The 15,384-nt window shown below is 43.9% G+C and overlaps 1 protein-coding gene across 1 annotated transcript in view; it reads right to left on the bottom strand.

Moving 5' to 3' along the window:
* The window catches only part of LOC124799024 (band 4.1-like protein 4), a 578,366-nt gene that overhangs the window by 507,325 nt on the left and 55,657 nt on the right, over positions 1-15,384 (bottom strand). The window lies entirely within an intron of this gene.

Genomic DNA, 15,384 nt, shown 5'->3' on the forward strand with positions numbered 1-15,384 from the left:
TAAGAAATTTGAATATTTCATCATTTACATATTATAAGGTCACTTTATAAAAGAATATCGTTTCAAAGCAATGGTACGTTGAACATTTATCAAAACCGAAGCGTTCTTGGTATCATTATTCATAATTGAATGTTGTTTAGTGATATATTACCGGTTAAAGCCTTCAGATATCGTAAGATGAAAGATGTCATACAGAACACCAGTTCACCGAATGGTGGTGGACAGAAGCACATAGTTACAAAGCAAAATGTAGTTCGTTATCTTCCTGCTATCTCCACATGCTGTTTTGCTCACCTTCCCGTAATTTGGAACTTTGCAATTAATTTAATATACGGCGCTTCTGTAATATTCAAAGTTATGTATATACACTGCGCAGTCACATTAATGTGACAACCGGCTAGACACCTAAATACCCACCTTTTGCAGCGCGAACCCCGGCGAGACGTGCAAGAAGTGTGTCAATGAAGTTCATGGTACCGACAGGGAGGTGGAATCATGCCGACCTTAGTGGTGTGGCCAGCCAGTTGCGCTAGGTTTCTCCGTTGAGGATCCACAGCGCGAACAACCAGATCGACGTGGTCCCACAAATTCTCGGTTGGGCTAATTCGGGAGAGTTTGGTGGCCAGGGGAGTATGGTAAACTGATTCTGGTGCTATGCGAACCTTGCAGGTACACTGCGAGATGCGGCATATGTTTTCTTGTCCTGCTGGTAGATGCCATCCAGCTAAGGAAGAACAAACTGTATGTAGGGATGGACGCGGTCACCAAGGATACTTTTGTTGATTCACTGTGTCTTCCAGAATGATGAGATCACCCAGAGAATGTCATGAAAACAGTCCCCAGGCCCTGAAGCTCAGTCCTCCGGCCTGGCTCCTCCTGACGATTGTTGCAGGGTGTTTGCTTTCAGACGTTTCACGCTGTCCACGCAAACGGTCATCTGTCCGATGGAGCATCTGAAAGGACACCTGTCGCCACTCAGTGGAAAAATGGGTCAAATGGCTCTAAGCACTATGAGACTTAACAACTGAGGTCATCAGTCCCCTAGACTTAGAACTACTTAAACGTAGCTAACCTAAGAACATCACACACATCCATGCCCGAGGCAGGATACGAACCTGCGACCGTAGCAGCAGCGCGGTTCCGGACAGAAGCGCCTAGAACCACTCGGCCACAGCGGCCGGCCGCTCAGTGGACGTCCAGTTGCGGTACTGGTGTACAAATTCCAGTCTTCGTCGCATTTGAGTAGCAGTCAGCATGGGAGCATGAACCAAGTGCCTGCTGTGGAGGACCACACACAGCAACGTTCGCTCAAAGGTCGTTGAGGAGGCACTGTTTTTAGCCCCTTGGTTCATCTGGTCAGCCAGTTGCTCATCAGGTGCACGTCTATTCGATCGTACAGTATGTAAACTATTAGATGGCAGACCTCTCCCTAGTCCTGAATCGGTAGAAGTCGGTAAACGTCGGGAGGCTTGGGTAGGCACGCAGTTTCGACTGCTGCCAACATTACGTAGCTGACTGTGTTGTACAAGGTAGCCACTGTCGTCTGCTTTGTTATTGTTTTGCGCTGTACTGTTCTGCGTGTTTTTATTGTGCAGTTGTGCTAAACATTATCAAAATGAATGAAGAGGCAGTTGCTGGCCCATCTCGGGAGTCACCAACAACCCCTACCCCTACCGGTAGGCCTACGGTTAGAAGGAAACCAGTATTACGTAGCGATGCTCGTAAAATTATATTGCGTATGATTAAATGCTGCGAAAGGAAAAGGGAACAGAAAAAAATTGCTTCAGCCCATTTACAGATCTTCAGTGAGAGCTGCTACATACACAGGACAAAGCATGCGTAGCATTGGAAGATTCAAACAGTTTTCCAAGAATCATCCTGGTGTATCACCACAAACGCCTGTCAAGAAAAGGTGAGTTTCCATTTCAGATATTCTGTTCGCGATCACTTTGAAGGAGCCCCCTATTTCGTCCGAATTACCTTACATTTTATTTTTCCTTGCTACCGTATTGCTTTGTATGGAAACAGCACTGGTTACTGTACTATTTCGAAACACATTCATATTACAGTACATTTCCAAATTAAAAAAAAAAAAATACATGCAGTGCAGAAGGCATTTTCTTATAAATCTTTCTCTCTCTTTTAACTTTGGAAAAGAAGTGGAGAAATCGAAGTAATGATCGATGATTTCAACCAGCGTGTCATTCGCGACACGATAGCGGAATTTTATTCAGTGCGGAAGATTGTGCCGAGCCTGCGAACACTGCTTCCAGTTTTGCACGACAAAATAGGCTGGAAGTGGAGTATTGTCTCGCCTAGAAAAGTACTTTTGTCTATGGGATTCACATGGTGTAAGGTGGAAAACAAGAGGAATGTGTTGTTAGAACGTCCAGACATTGTGCGCTGACGATCTTGTTTCACTGTTGACATGAAGAACTTCAGGGAAGCAGGCAGAGAAATATTTTATCTCTATCAATCGTGGATCGATAATAACTTAACGTTTAATAAATGTTGGCAGAGGAAGGGTGACTTACGTGAAGAGAGTGTCGTTGGTGTCACTGCGTGGGGGACCTCATCGAGAAGACTGATAGTTGCAAGTGTCGGATCCAAGAATGAAATAAAATGAAAAAAAAAAAAAAAATTGCGAGCAGTGGGAATTGCACCCGGGTCGGCTGCATGACAAGCCTTTACCTAATCAATTGCGCTACGCATGATACATTGACCTGATTGTTGAAACATTGTCTATTACTCTTTTCGGGCGTTCGGAGAACAACTCACCAAAGTTTCATTGCAATCGGATGAATGGTTTGTGAGCGCATAGTAGACAAACAGACACACATATAGATTTTAATGTACATAACGATTTCAGTTTCGTCGTTTACGAACAACTTTTAAAGCGAGTTTTACTTCCAAGGCTTTCGTCTGCTTTCGTGTAAGCATGACGCGTAATTTGTAGTGCCAGCACTGCAACTGGTAGGCGTGCCTTGTCCCCCCCCCCCCCCCCCAACCGCTCCTCTCCTCTCCCGTCGCCAGCCAGTGCTTGCTTCCTCCTCTCCCCGCACTCCCCTCACAACTCGGCCGTCTTACAGTTAACACACTATACACACCTTCGCTCCCGTCGTTCCACCCTCTCTCCGAAGGCCCGTGGTGCAGCACAGTTGCCTCGGCGTCGGCTTTGGATAGCGGCATGTTGGCATACACGGTATACAGCAGTTCGCGAACAGTTTACGAAGCCGTTTCGGAAATGGTCCCATCCTTGGCCCGAAAACCAATGATCTCGCCCTTTTGGACGCCAGATAAATCGCCTCGTTTCCGCAATACAATAATAACTGTACGTCGAACACAGGCGGTGGTCCCAATGAGGACCGTGTATAAGAGCGCTCACTTCTCCCTGCCCCCCTTTCTCATTGTCAGGAGTGAGTTTGCTCGATATTCTGAACATACCCGGAAATACATACCAACGAAATGAAGATAGCTCTCAACATCGCTGCCTGACTCATTGAAATTCAGTATTTGTTTAAAAAGTTTTGCAGACTGTTGGCTACAATAACTGCTCTATAAATATTGTCTGATTGCCTCCACAAGCACAGGTTTTGTCCTTACTGACTGGACATAAAACTTTCCTTTCGGACTTGTATCACGTTCAAGGAACTGAAGTTCTTATTTGCGTATACTACAGATAGAACAACATGGCTAGTGTAGTGGTAAGGGAGGAAGTGTGCAACAGAGCGAACGTAGAAATTTTATGCGCGTGCAAACTGTGTGAGTTGCGAGCCAGATATAGTCGACAGCTAACGCTGGAGAGCATTGAGGTCGCAAATAGAGATGAGGAGCACGTCACGTGTGATGCATCAGTTCGTTTTTAAGCGTACATCAATCGCAATGGAAACCACGTCTTGGGTGCTTCACGCTGGGAAACACATTCCGTCTGAGTCCGGCTTAATGCTACTACTTCATATCACTACCGATATTAGGTACCCCGTAAAGGTATTCTTACATTACGCTACATGTATACTTGAGCGAAAGTGCTTAGTTTGTTCAGTCTCTTCGTGTAATGCTTTGCCGATCGGAGTAGCCGAGCGGTTCTAGGCGCTACAGTTTGGAACCGCGCGACCGCGACGTTCGCAGGTTCGAATCCTGCCTCGGGCATGAATGTGTGTGATGTCCTTAGGTTAGTTAGGTTTAAGTAATTCTAAGTTCTAGGGGACTGATGACCTCAGAAGTTATGTCCCATAGTGCTCAGAGCCATTTGTGATGCTTTATTTGGCTGAAATACCAGGGCTATTCGGAAGGTAAGGTCTGATTCGTGGCGAAATACCAGCCACATTGAAAATCAAAATTGTTTTATTTGCAGCAGTTATCTACAACTTTCACCTACTTCTCTACATTATCGCCGCTCCGACTGAGACATTTGTGATAGCACTGTACCAACTTTCCAGTGTCCTCTGGTTTCTGCCAATTCCTTTACCTGATCTGTAGCTTGTTGTCTGTGCCAAAATGTTATATTCAAAGCAGCGGTTCATTTGAGCAGAGATCAAAATCAGAGGGAGCCAACCCCGGGCTGTTGGTGAGTGATGTAACACGTCCCACCGAGAACGCTGCAGGAACGACCTCACTGCTCTTGTAGTGTGCGGCCGAGAATTGTCACGAAGAAGGAAATGCATGACAGTTACATTGTGTGCGCTGCACGAAATCAGGCGAAATCACTCCCCAGCCCCTCATACTCAGCGGCAGACTCTTCTATCTAGGCTTCACGTGATCACTATGCGCTCAGGACTGAAAAGACGCTGTCGACGGACGTACTAGATACATTGTCCAACACATCTGTGCACATCTATGCGAAGCTTTATTGGATATTCATTGAGGTTTCCACTTCACGAACGATCGAACATTGCTTCCCGAACAGCCCTCTTATCCTTCGGTAAGGTTTTGAATAATGTGAAAATTATGTGTACGCGGTGGTGGGAGGCTGTGTAGATTGTTGGCGAGGCGTCGGGGTGGGGCGCCCTCGCTGATCGTGACAAAGGCCATGTCGGATCCGTCAGCGCTGACAAATCATGTTTACGGGCGGCTCACGGAAAACAGCCCCGGTACTCAATTATTCAGGCCCTGTCCGGAAGCCGAAGCACCTCCCTAATGGACACCGAAAGGCGAGGCGAGGAAACGAGGGGGCAAAAAGTAGGGAAAAGAAAAATAAGGGAAGCACCTGCGATAGCCTCTCGCAGCGACGAGCAAACAGGCGGACGACGGCAGGCGAGAGTGTGCGCCGCAGGTTTTCCTTCTTAAAAATATTGCAGCCGCGCGGCGTGGCGAGCCGTTCGTGGCGGACAGCGGCGTTTTCATCTCCGGAAGTCTTTCGCACAGTGCACACGCCCACACAGCTCAGGGCGAAGCGCTCCTCGTCCGCTGAAAGGAGAGTACACCACTGGCGCTCACAGACACGGCCCGCCTTCTTACTAAGCCCTCGCTACACTGACGCCCAAAAGTCGCAGCCTTTGATGAGAAATAAAAGTAAAGCGAAGCTAAAGATGCCTTATTACTCTCACCGGCGTAACCGAGGACCACTTCGCTCACAGACGGAGACGACTTTGTTCTTCCTCTTCCATTAATTTCGTCTTATCCAATGCTAATTTTTAATACAGCTGGTTAACTCTTTTCCATTTGTTTATTGCTGTAAACACACTGGGTGCCAGGTAAGTGAGGAACAAATACAGATTTCATCTTACGTGAGGTACTTAAGACTAAGGTTCTACAGAAGAAAACTGAAGATCAGGTGGATAAATCAGACAACTATTGAAGAGATTGTGAATGGAATTGAATAGAAAAAAAATTTATGGCACAACTTCACTAAAAGGATACATTTTTTGATAAAATACATCCTGAGGCGTCAAGGAATAATCAGTTAGATAAATGAAGGAAGTATGGGGATTGGGTGAGGGGGGAATGACGCAAAATCGTAAAGGAAAGCCAAGGCTTGAGTACATTCAGTATGTGCAAATGGATGTAGGCTGCAGTAGCTATGCCGAGATAAAGAGGGTTGCTCAGAGTAGACTAGCGTGGAGAGCTGCACCAAACCACTCCACAGACTAAAGACCGAAACGACAACACGCCGTATACTGCTAGACGATGAAGTGAAATAATACGCTTTTCAGAGCAAACGTATTTTACGGACTCCCGAAGAGGTAAAACAGATTTTTGTTGAAGCCCTTGATACAACACTGAGAAGCTGTACAGGGATCGTACGACATCATCGATAGCAGAGGAAGCTTCAAAGACCTTAAACATAATGAAATAAACTCTACGCCAAAAATATATTTTTGCCAAGAAGCGCCAAAACAAAATTATTTTAGAATCCATTGACATGAGTGTACAACAAAGGTGTTCTGTATAACCCATTTGATTTAGACAATGACAAAGGGATTTTAGAATGGAAAAGCACGGCACGGAATTCGGTATTGTGAGTGGCTTGAGTAATAAAGCTCATGTTCACAGAAGACGATAAATAATTTGAAGCTCTGATGTTGCAGTAATGTGAGCTGTACTTGAATACCGTAAGTAACGTACAAGTCTAAATCTGAACTGAATTCATAGCTTTATCTTCCTTAGTTGTGCGCTATCACGCTTCGAGGTCATTTGTATTGAACTGAGTATAGAAAGTATAGAAAATAGAGTACATTGTATACTAATCAGAAACCTACAATTACAAGCAAAAGAAGGAAATGATACTGAATTATCGTAAGCCTATGGCAGTGCTAGAAATCATGTATGGTGTCAAATAGTCGTTACTAGCAAGGAGAAAGGCGTACACCAGGCTTCGAAAATGCAGATACTTTTATCAGTTGTAAACCTACAAGGGGAAGTCAGAAACGTAGCTAAAGAAGGGTCAACAATAAATGTAATCGGTGGTTCAGAACAGTTAGAAAGGCATAATGTAGTGCAATAGGTTATGATAATGACTTAGTAGACCAATCCGTAACTTTATTTTTAAAAAATAACAAAATATTTTAACACTATGACAGAAAATATAGTTTTTGGCACTGCCTTTTTATTTCAACATTCAAGAAGTTACGCAGTGTTATAGTAAAGATAAAATCGTACCTATGCACTCCGATTTAAGATACTTTATAAGTGACGTGAGATGGACGTGTGAGTGTCTGCTTAATCTACCGTCATGTCATGAATCCATGTTTCACGGCCTTCACCATGCAGCATCGGGAGTGGATTTGGGGTAGCTTACGTGCCGAGGACCCAAGAACTACGTCCGGCTATTCCCAGTATCCTCATGTCCTTGCGGCCTTTCGTTAGAATGCGCGGCTCTAAAAGTCGCCAAGTTTTGCCTTTATCAACCATTTCTGGAACTCAACGCAAAGACACAGTCTAGATGTCGCTATCCTCTACCTGAAAGTTTACTGCTCTACCTGCCCAGATGGAAACAGGTCGAGTATCTTAATCCAGTGAATATTAAGGTATTTCCAGTTCAGAGGAAATATCATTTGGACGGATTGTACTGTGAAACATTTCTTGGGTATGAGTTTCTTGTTGGAAAGTGCTTTGAGTCTTAAGAAACTATAGCGGTACTATTCAGGAAAAGAACAGTGCGTGGAGATCAGATCTGATACTACAGTATGAATCTGTATATATGAAAGTCTAGCTTACAATTTTTCTTTGGTCTTAACTCTCAAATTCACACTGCTTTAAAATTGTGATAAAAATTTTTTCCGAGTAACTGCAGGTTTCTGAACGAAATGACCTATTTACGTAGCTTTATTTATATTTATTTCACTAAATGTACGATGTTTTTAAAAAAATAATTAAGTCTTTGCACTACCTAAAATATTACTTTACTTTTATGTAAATTAGTGTCAACATACAAGTTTATGTTTAGTACAAGAGAACAGACAAAGCCTGCATGAAAGTCTTATCTCGTCGCGATCAAACAAACAAACAAAAATGAAATAAGAACGTCAAGTAATCTTGCAGCTTATTGTAATCACAGATGTCGGTCTAGTTAGCCTATCTTCAGCTCTAAAACTAAAATTCAAAAGGATAGTTGCTACCAGCGGCGTCAGCTAGTGGCGATGAACACTAGCGCCGCGTACCAGCTGCCGCTAGTGGTGGCATCTGTACACCTGTATCTTAGTTTAGTTCTAAAGATGACATAACTCGACCCTGATTGGTAATTATAATTAAGAAACAAATAAAAATTGTGTCCTAGAGAGTTTTGTTCGCAGAACTATAAAATAAGATCACTTCCATCTCCTGCTGCACAATGCAGCATTTAAACTGACGTAAAAACAAATCGCAACACCAAAAAATAATGAGTGTAGATTAAAGATATTTCGGGAATACACTTACTTAGGTAACATATTTAATTGATTAACATTGCGAGGTCAGAGATTAATGTAATCACGAGATAAGCCATTGCAAATGTGAAATCCTGGTACATTTATATCGGTTGTAACCCCCAGAATATTGAATGCAAGCGGGCAGACGCGCTTGAATTGTGTTACCCAAGTGCTGGAAGTCAGTTTGTGGGAGGGAGTTCCATGCTTGTTGCACCTGTTCGTGACCGATAGTTAATGCTGTTTGTGGATGACACTAGAGTTGTCACCCGATGATGTCCCATTTTTGCTCAACTGGAGACAGATGTGGTGATCGAGCAGACCACGGCAACGTGTCGAAGCACTATACGAGCAAAGCATGCCGCTCTACAACAACGGTATGTGGGCGAGCGTTATCCTCTTGGGAAACACCCCTGAATGTTGTTCATGAATGGCAGCGCAACAGGACGAGTCACCAGACTTACGTACAATGGTGCGGTCAGCGTGGGTGGGATAACCGCTGCATTGCTCCTGGCGTCATACGAAATCCCAGATCAGAATTCCAGGTGTAGTCCAACATATGTAGCACGCATACAGGTTAACTGCAGGTCCTCAACTGGCCTCCTCCTAACCAACATACTGCCATCACTGGCACCGAGGCAGAACCAGCTTTCATCAGAAAACAAAACAGACCTCCACCCTTCCCTCCAATAAGCTGTTGCTTGACACCACTGAAGTCGCAGACGGCGGTGGTTTAGGGTCAGTGGAATGCACGCTACAGGGCATCGATCTCGGAGCTGTCCTTAAGTCTGCATATGCAGTACGATGAGCCAGAGCCATACACCAAACATCTAGGTCTTCCTTCTCGGTAACGCCTCGTGACCGTCCTGAGTCCGGTGCATTCTCGTGTCCACCGCTGCCAGCAATCATTTACAGTGACTACATTCCTAACAAGTCTTTCTGCAATATCGCAGAAGGAACATGCAGCTTCCCCTAGACCTTTTACACGATCTCGATCAAACTCAGTGAGATGCTGATAATGGATCCTTATCGCCTTGAAGGTATTCTTGACTAACATCAACCCACCACGTCTAATCTCACAGGTAACTAATGCTCACGACCGTTACAGCGTGTATTGAAAGCAAACCTGATTTGCGAGCTTGTAGTGGCTCTCCTAGCGCCATTCTTATGCGACTAGCATGAAATTTGAATAGACATCATTTCTTATATGCAGATACACGTCTACCAATTTCCGTTTATGTCCCCAACTACTCGTTGGTGTTGTGATTTTTCTTCCGCCACTGCAGTTACAGACATTTCCTAAAGGGATTAAAATCGGGTGATTAGTGGGTTAGTGGAGGCGCGGTAGGGTACCTTAGTGTTCGTCAAACTACAATTTGTGAAATTCTCCGCGACCGCACTGTAATGGCGCAGATGGTGCCACACCATCGTTCCGGACTGCCCCTTGCGTAATTCCTCGGGACCCGTGGAGGAAACGCATGAAGGGGCGGGAAAACCTGGCCATTGATCTTTCACTTTTCGATTTTGTATATTGAACTGTTTTTTTAATAATTTATTTGTTTATAATTGCTCCAAATAGTCCAACAGTCAAGGTGCCTGAGTGCCCGAGTGTTCGGCAAATTAGGCACGAGTGAGTACAGCCCTGTGAATAAGAATGTTGTCTTGGAACAGAGGACGATCCACAGCACGCTCGTCGCCAGTATGTAGAAGAAAGGGCAGCACTTGGACAGTGAGGATATTGAAATAAACATCCTGTTTCATACTCCCAGTAACGTGAATGAGTGTGCCCAAGTCACGGCAAGGAAAAACATACCAGAACCTACTCCGATACGAAGCAAACCCTCTTCACACATTGCGGGTTAAACGTTTCATGTAACGACGCCTTGCATCATATGAAAAGAGACAAAATAACTGCTCGTCGGACCATGTAGTACGGTACAAGATGACTACCGTCAATTTATCGCCTAATTTGGCCCATTCAAGACAGGCGGTAACGGTCTTTGCGATGTACTCGACTCCAAACGTCAATTACACGCAGTTCCTATATCTCAATGTTCGGTCTACAATTGGTTGATATTGACCTACATTCACCGACAACAGCAGTTCCTCTTATTGACAAAGCGTGATACTTGTCTCCAGTCTCTGTCATGTGGGATATACTTAGAATTATTGTTCTGCAACCATGCTGCGTTTCTGCGATTGGTCACCATTCCTTGTACACACACTGGACATTTTACGTTCATACACGAACCCTTGACAGTAATAACGATTTTTATTACTTAACAGGAAATACTTATTTGACAGACAAGGTAAAAAAAAAGATTGCTTTTTTGGCAAAGAGAAACATTAATATAATGTAAAGGTATATGATCCCACTTCTGGTCACCAACTGTAAATGTATACGGGGTTTGGGAAAGGGGGGAGGTGGTTGTTGCATATGTCTTGTGGCGGCAGTGTGAAGCAGGTCGAGCGGTCAGGATTTGAGAGTGGGTGTCCAGGGTTGCCGTTAAATAACAAAACTCGAAATTAGGTACAATAAAGAGGGTGTATGTCAATGTACGGTGTACAAGGGGCGCGCCTAGAGTCGGAAGTTACCAGGTTTAGGCCAGTCTAGGAGGTCGAACAATTAATTGAAATGGGCAAAGGAAGGGGAAGCGGTTCATGTTAACTTACGTTGGTGACCGGTAGTGAAAAGCAGAGCCAGAGGCTCTGCCTTCCAAGAAGACATCTGTTCTGCTCGAAGTCTGGATTACAAGAGATAGAAGCAACTGTGATGTGCACCGCAGAACACTCCTGCGTCCACACACGTGATCGGCATCCCACGCACGCTATTGGCTAAAACCAATGGCGTGAGTTCGCTAGCAGTTTCAGCAGAGGGCTCAAGGCGTCTCTTGTCAGCAGCTTTAACTGGACAGAACTGTCTCGGTTTTGAAACACAAGCGACTTTTTTCACGTAGGCACGGCGTAAGTTACTCGGGGAGAACACTTGTAAAGATTTGACTGGGCCTTTGAAATAAATTTTTTAAACCAATTCCCTAAAATATTCCTTCACTGGCTGCCACCAAGTACAATGGTCAAACTGAACAGTGATTCACTAGACATACCAATCAAGTAATGATTTCAGCATGTATTACCTCCTTGAATACTCGTATAATGGAACTCTACAAAAATAGATGAATTATGTAAAGAAAAATTTAATGTCAGGGATTAGCTTCAAATTCACAAATATTTTGAGTTAGTTAATCTACTCACACTTCACACACATTTTTCTGGGACTATCCATGCGTACAGGTGTATCACAGGTCACAGAGTTATATGCAGTGAACGTGTTGTTCTGCTCAAGACAAAGACTGCACTTCCTCTTTTATATCATACTGATCAGTAGATTTGTAGTTACTCTGATGATTTATTTCAATCCTGCGTCTGTACTGTTCAAGTTTAGCGTTTCTCCATTTCACAGTTAGTTCTAAGAGTTCATAATCAAACGTCGAAGATCAAATATCGCCATCTTAGAATTATCACCTATATTTTTAACAGCCATTGTTATATCCGATATTTTCCGGTTTATGTTATCTCGAGATATTTGTCTAGCAATAGTTGGTTCTTTTGATTCCCAATAATATCCATTTTCAATTGGCAAATAAAAGAAAATGGAATATCGTTATTTAGTTGGTCATCCGTGCAGGAAAAGTCAACCCCTGCAACAGAGTCTTTTTCATCAGTGAAAGACCTAGAGGCTGCTTTTACAGGAGAATACGAAGGATCACAATCGGAGCAGTCAGAAAATAAATCCTCTACATCCATTTCCTCTCCATCTACTTCTTCCTGCATCCTAGCAAGTTTCTCATCACAATTATCTTCGAAGTTTGGATGATCCCCTCTCAATACCTCTGTTGGTCTTCTTTATCGTGACGTACATGCAATCCGCTCCATTTTTGCCACCTGTATAATACACTCGTATTAAGAACTTCCTAGGTCTTGCAGCTGAAAAGAATGTCTAAACGAAAGGCCAGTTAGCTGCAAGTAGTTCTACTCACCAGAAATAAAAATATCGCTTTTGGAAATACGTGTCTAATAGACACACAACAAAACATGCGTTACTGGAGATATATTTTTGACCATGATTTTGAGACCACAGCTATTACTTCACGTGTAACCATCACCATCAGCTATGACTCACACAACAAGACTGGCAAAGATACAGAGGTATTCCTACCAATAGCACCAACAGTATTGTCTGTCCAACAAACTAAAAATGCATGCGTGGCCCCCGGACACATATTTCCTTCTACGAGTTAACAAGTCGGGCAGTTTCCTTTACGGTGTGGCACGTTCAATTAAGATAGCTTGTTTCTGACATTCTATCACGTTCTACGTCAACAAATCTTTCCCCGCTGATTCCACACAACTGGCTGACACAGAAGCCACAGCACGGTCGTATCTTCCGTCAGCGTCAGAGGGCCGCATGATTGCCGGCTACCAGTTCTACACACACCATCTACAGCACTCCAAACTAACTACATTTGTTTTGTTTTTTTTTGTGATGGGGCTGCTTATATTTTGTCCGATGCTCTTATTTAGCGTGTGTGGACGATAACTTTAGAGGAATGGAAAAGAGAGCAGTTAACTGTCCCTATCGCTAACGAGGGACGCCTCGGTAATAAATGTTTTGTTAATTTGCGTAGTTGTGCGGTGCCGATGACCACAATTAGGGAGTCTGGAGGAGCGGTCGTGGGCTGGAGGATTTAGGAAGCACTTAGCCAAATGGATGGCGGCGGGCGGAGGCGCCTCGACCCGAGAGCAGCAATTACGTGCGCTTCGTACAGCGAGGGGCACCTCGGAACTGCAGCGTCCAGGGGCGTAGCCAGCGCCGCGCCGCGTGTCCGCTTGTGGACGGTACTCTGCGCTGCGGTCGGTCTCGTAACAGAAGCACCCCAGACGGCCATCGACAAATATCTTGAAGTCGACAGATATAATCTAACAATGTACGTTTAAGCGAATCACTGCGAAATGATAAAGGGTACTTTCCATTGTACGACTTACTTAGGTTTCTTGTCGTTCCATGCAAGTATGGAGCGCGAGAAGAAAAACTGCTTAAATCCCTCTGGCCGCATGTAACAGCACATTCAGTAAGTAACAAGGAAACATATATAATGAAATCGACATCAGATGCAGGGAATTTAAACCTTTTTAAAAGCTAATTGGCGCGGCCGGCACTTGGATGGGGGACCATCTGAGCCGCCATGCGCTGTTGCCACTTTTCGGGGTGCACTCAGCATCGTGATGCAACTTGAGGAGCTACTCGACAGAATAGTAGCGGCTCCGGTCAAAGACAATCATCACGACCGGGAGAGCGGTGTGCTGACCACACGCCCCTCCCATCCGCATTCTCAGCTGAGGATGACGCGGCGGTCGGATGGTCACGATGGGCCACTTGTGGCCTGAAGACAGAGTCCTGCTTTAAATGCCAATTGGTCACATTGTGACGAGTGTAACTCATTTGTTCGATTGCTGTTCAATCCTTCTAATATCAAGATCTTTTTGTCTCAGCAGATGCCAACTAATTTACACTGGATATACTGCCAGAACCAACATAGAAAGATAGGTTACAGTTGTTCAGCGGAATAACAATAATTCTATTTTCATAAATATTACGTTCAAGAAACAAAAAGAAATTTGGACTGGCGTCATATTGAACCCAGTGGTGCACAGTGCACAAAAAATTACAACTTGTAATGTGTCATAGAAATGTAACTGAACATAAAAATACTTGGATAAATTGATTCAGAGAGAGGAAGTCAGCTACTTTGAAAAAAAAAAAATAGTAGCTTTGACAACAAGGATGATATGATATTCCACTGTCCTCATCGTCTCATACTGACCCCGAAGGTACTAGGAAGGGACAACAACAGATGATGCAAGAAACCCTAACAGTGGCTGCAAAAATAAGTGGGAAATAATATTTCTGTTGGTCCATGTGATGTGCTTATAGTGTCATAGTGATCCCTGTGTTACCGGGTGACTTAAATGGCTCTGAGCACTATGGGACTTAACATCTATGGTCATCAGTCCCCTAGAACTTAGAACTACTTAAATCTAACTAACCTAAGGACAGCACACATCATCCAGTCATCACGAGGCAGGGAAAATCCCTGACCCCGCCGGGAATCGAACCGGGTGACTTAAACACAAAGTCAAGTTGTTAGCTGCCAGGGCGTGTCCGCTCGATGACTTCTTTGGTACAAGTTCCAATAGGTTCACTTCACCGACCAAAAGAAGTCTACTAGCGTGAAACATTGAACTTAATTACAACATGAAATCTCTGAGAAGTTACATATGGAGCACAGCATTGTACGCAAGCGAATTATGGATTGCGGGTAAGTCGGAAAAGGAGAGAAGCAAAGAGTTTTACACGTGCTGCTACAGAAGCAGGAAATGAGAAAGTTCCCTGCAGAATTTGGGAGGAATTAAATATGTTTAAAACACTAGCGAGAAATAAGAGAGACAGAATGTTAAGACATATTGACACCAGGGCTAATTCTATGGTACAAGAGGGGGCTATAGAGCGTAAAAAAGTATAGGGAAAATAGAGATTGGAACGCATCCAACAAATGGCTGAGGACTTTGGGTGTAGGTGAGGAGGTTAGTGCACGAGAGGAAGATACTGAAGCGATATAAGTAAAACGGAGGGGGTTATGGGGTAAGTGTATAAAACAAAATAAAAATGTTCAAAAAAATAGTGTCATGTTATGTACAAGATAAAACCAGTCACAATTAACGAAGGTAAGGAGATATTGGACCATCAGGACTCATTCACGTGTTTACGAAGTAAGATCACAATGGATGGACGGGACAAAAGAGAAGTGAGAAGTGGAATTACTCAAAAACTGCTTTCAGAAAGAAGAAGACCCTCATAAAGCACGAGCCTTGAAATCAGAAAAATATTTCTCATAACCTGTCTTTGGGGTGACATGGAAGATCTATGAAGAAATGAAGAGGAAATCGAAGACACGTTAAAAGTGGAGATCTGCCACCAACGTAA

This window comes from Schistocerca piceifrons, chromosome 5, assembly GCF_021461385.2.
Source record: "Schistocerca piceifrons isolate TAMUIC-IGC-003096 chromosome 5, iqSchPice1.1, whole genome shotgun sequence".
NCBI classification, from domain to species: Eukaryota; Metazoa; Arthropoda; class Insecta; order Orthoptera; family Acrididae; genus Schistocerca; species Schistocerca piceifrons.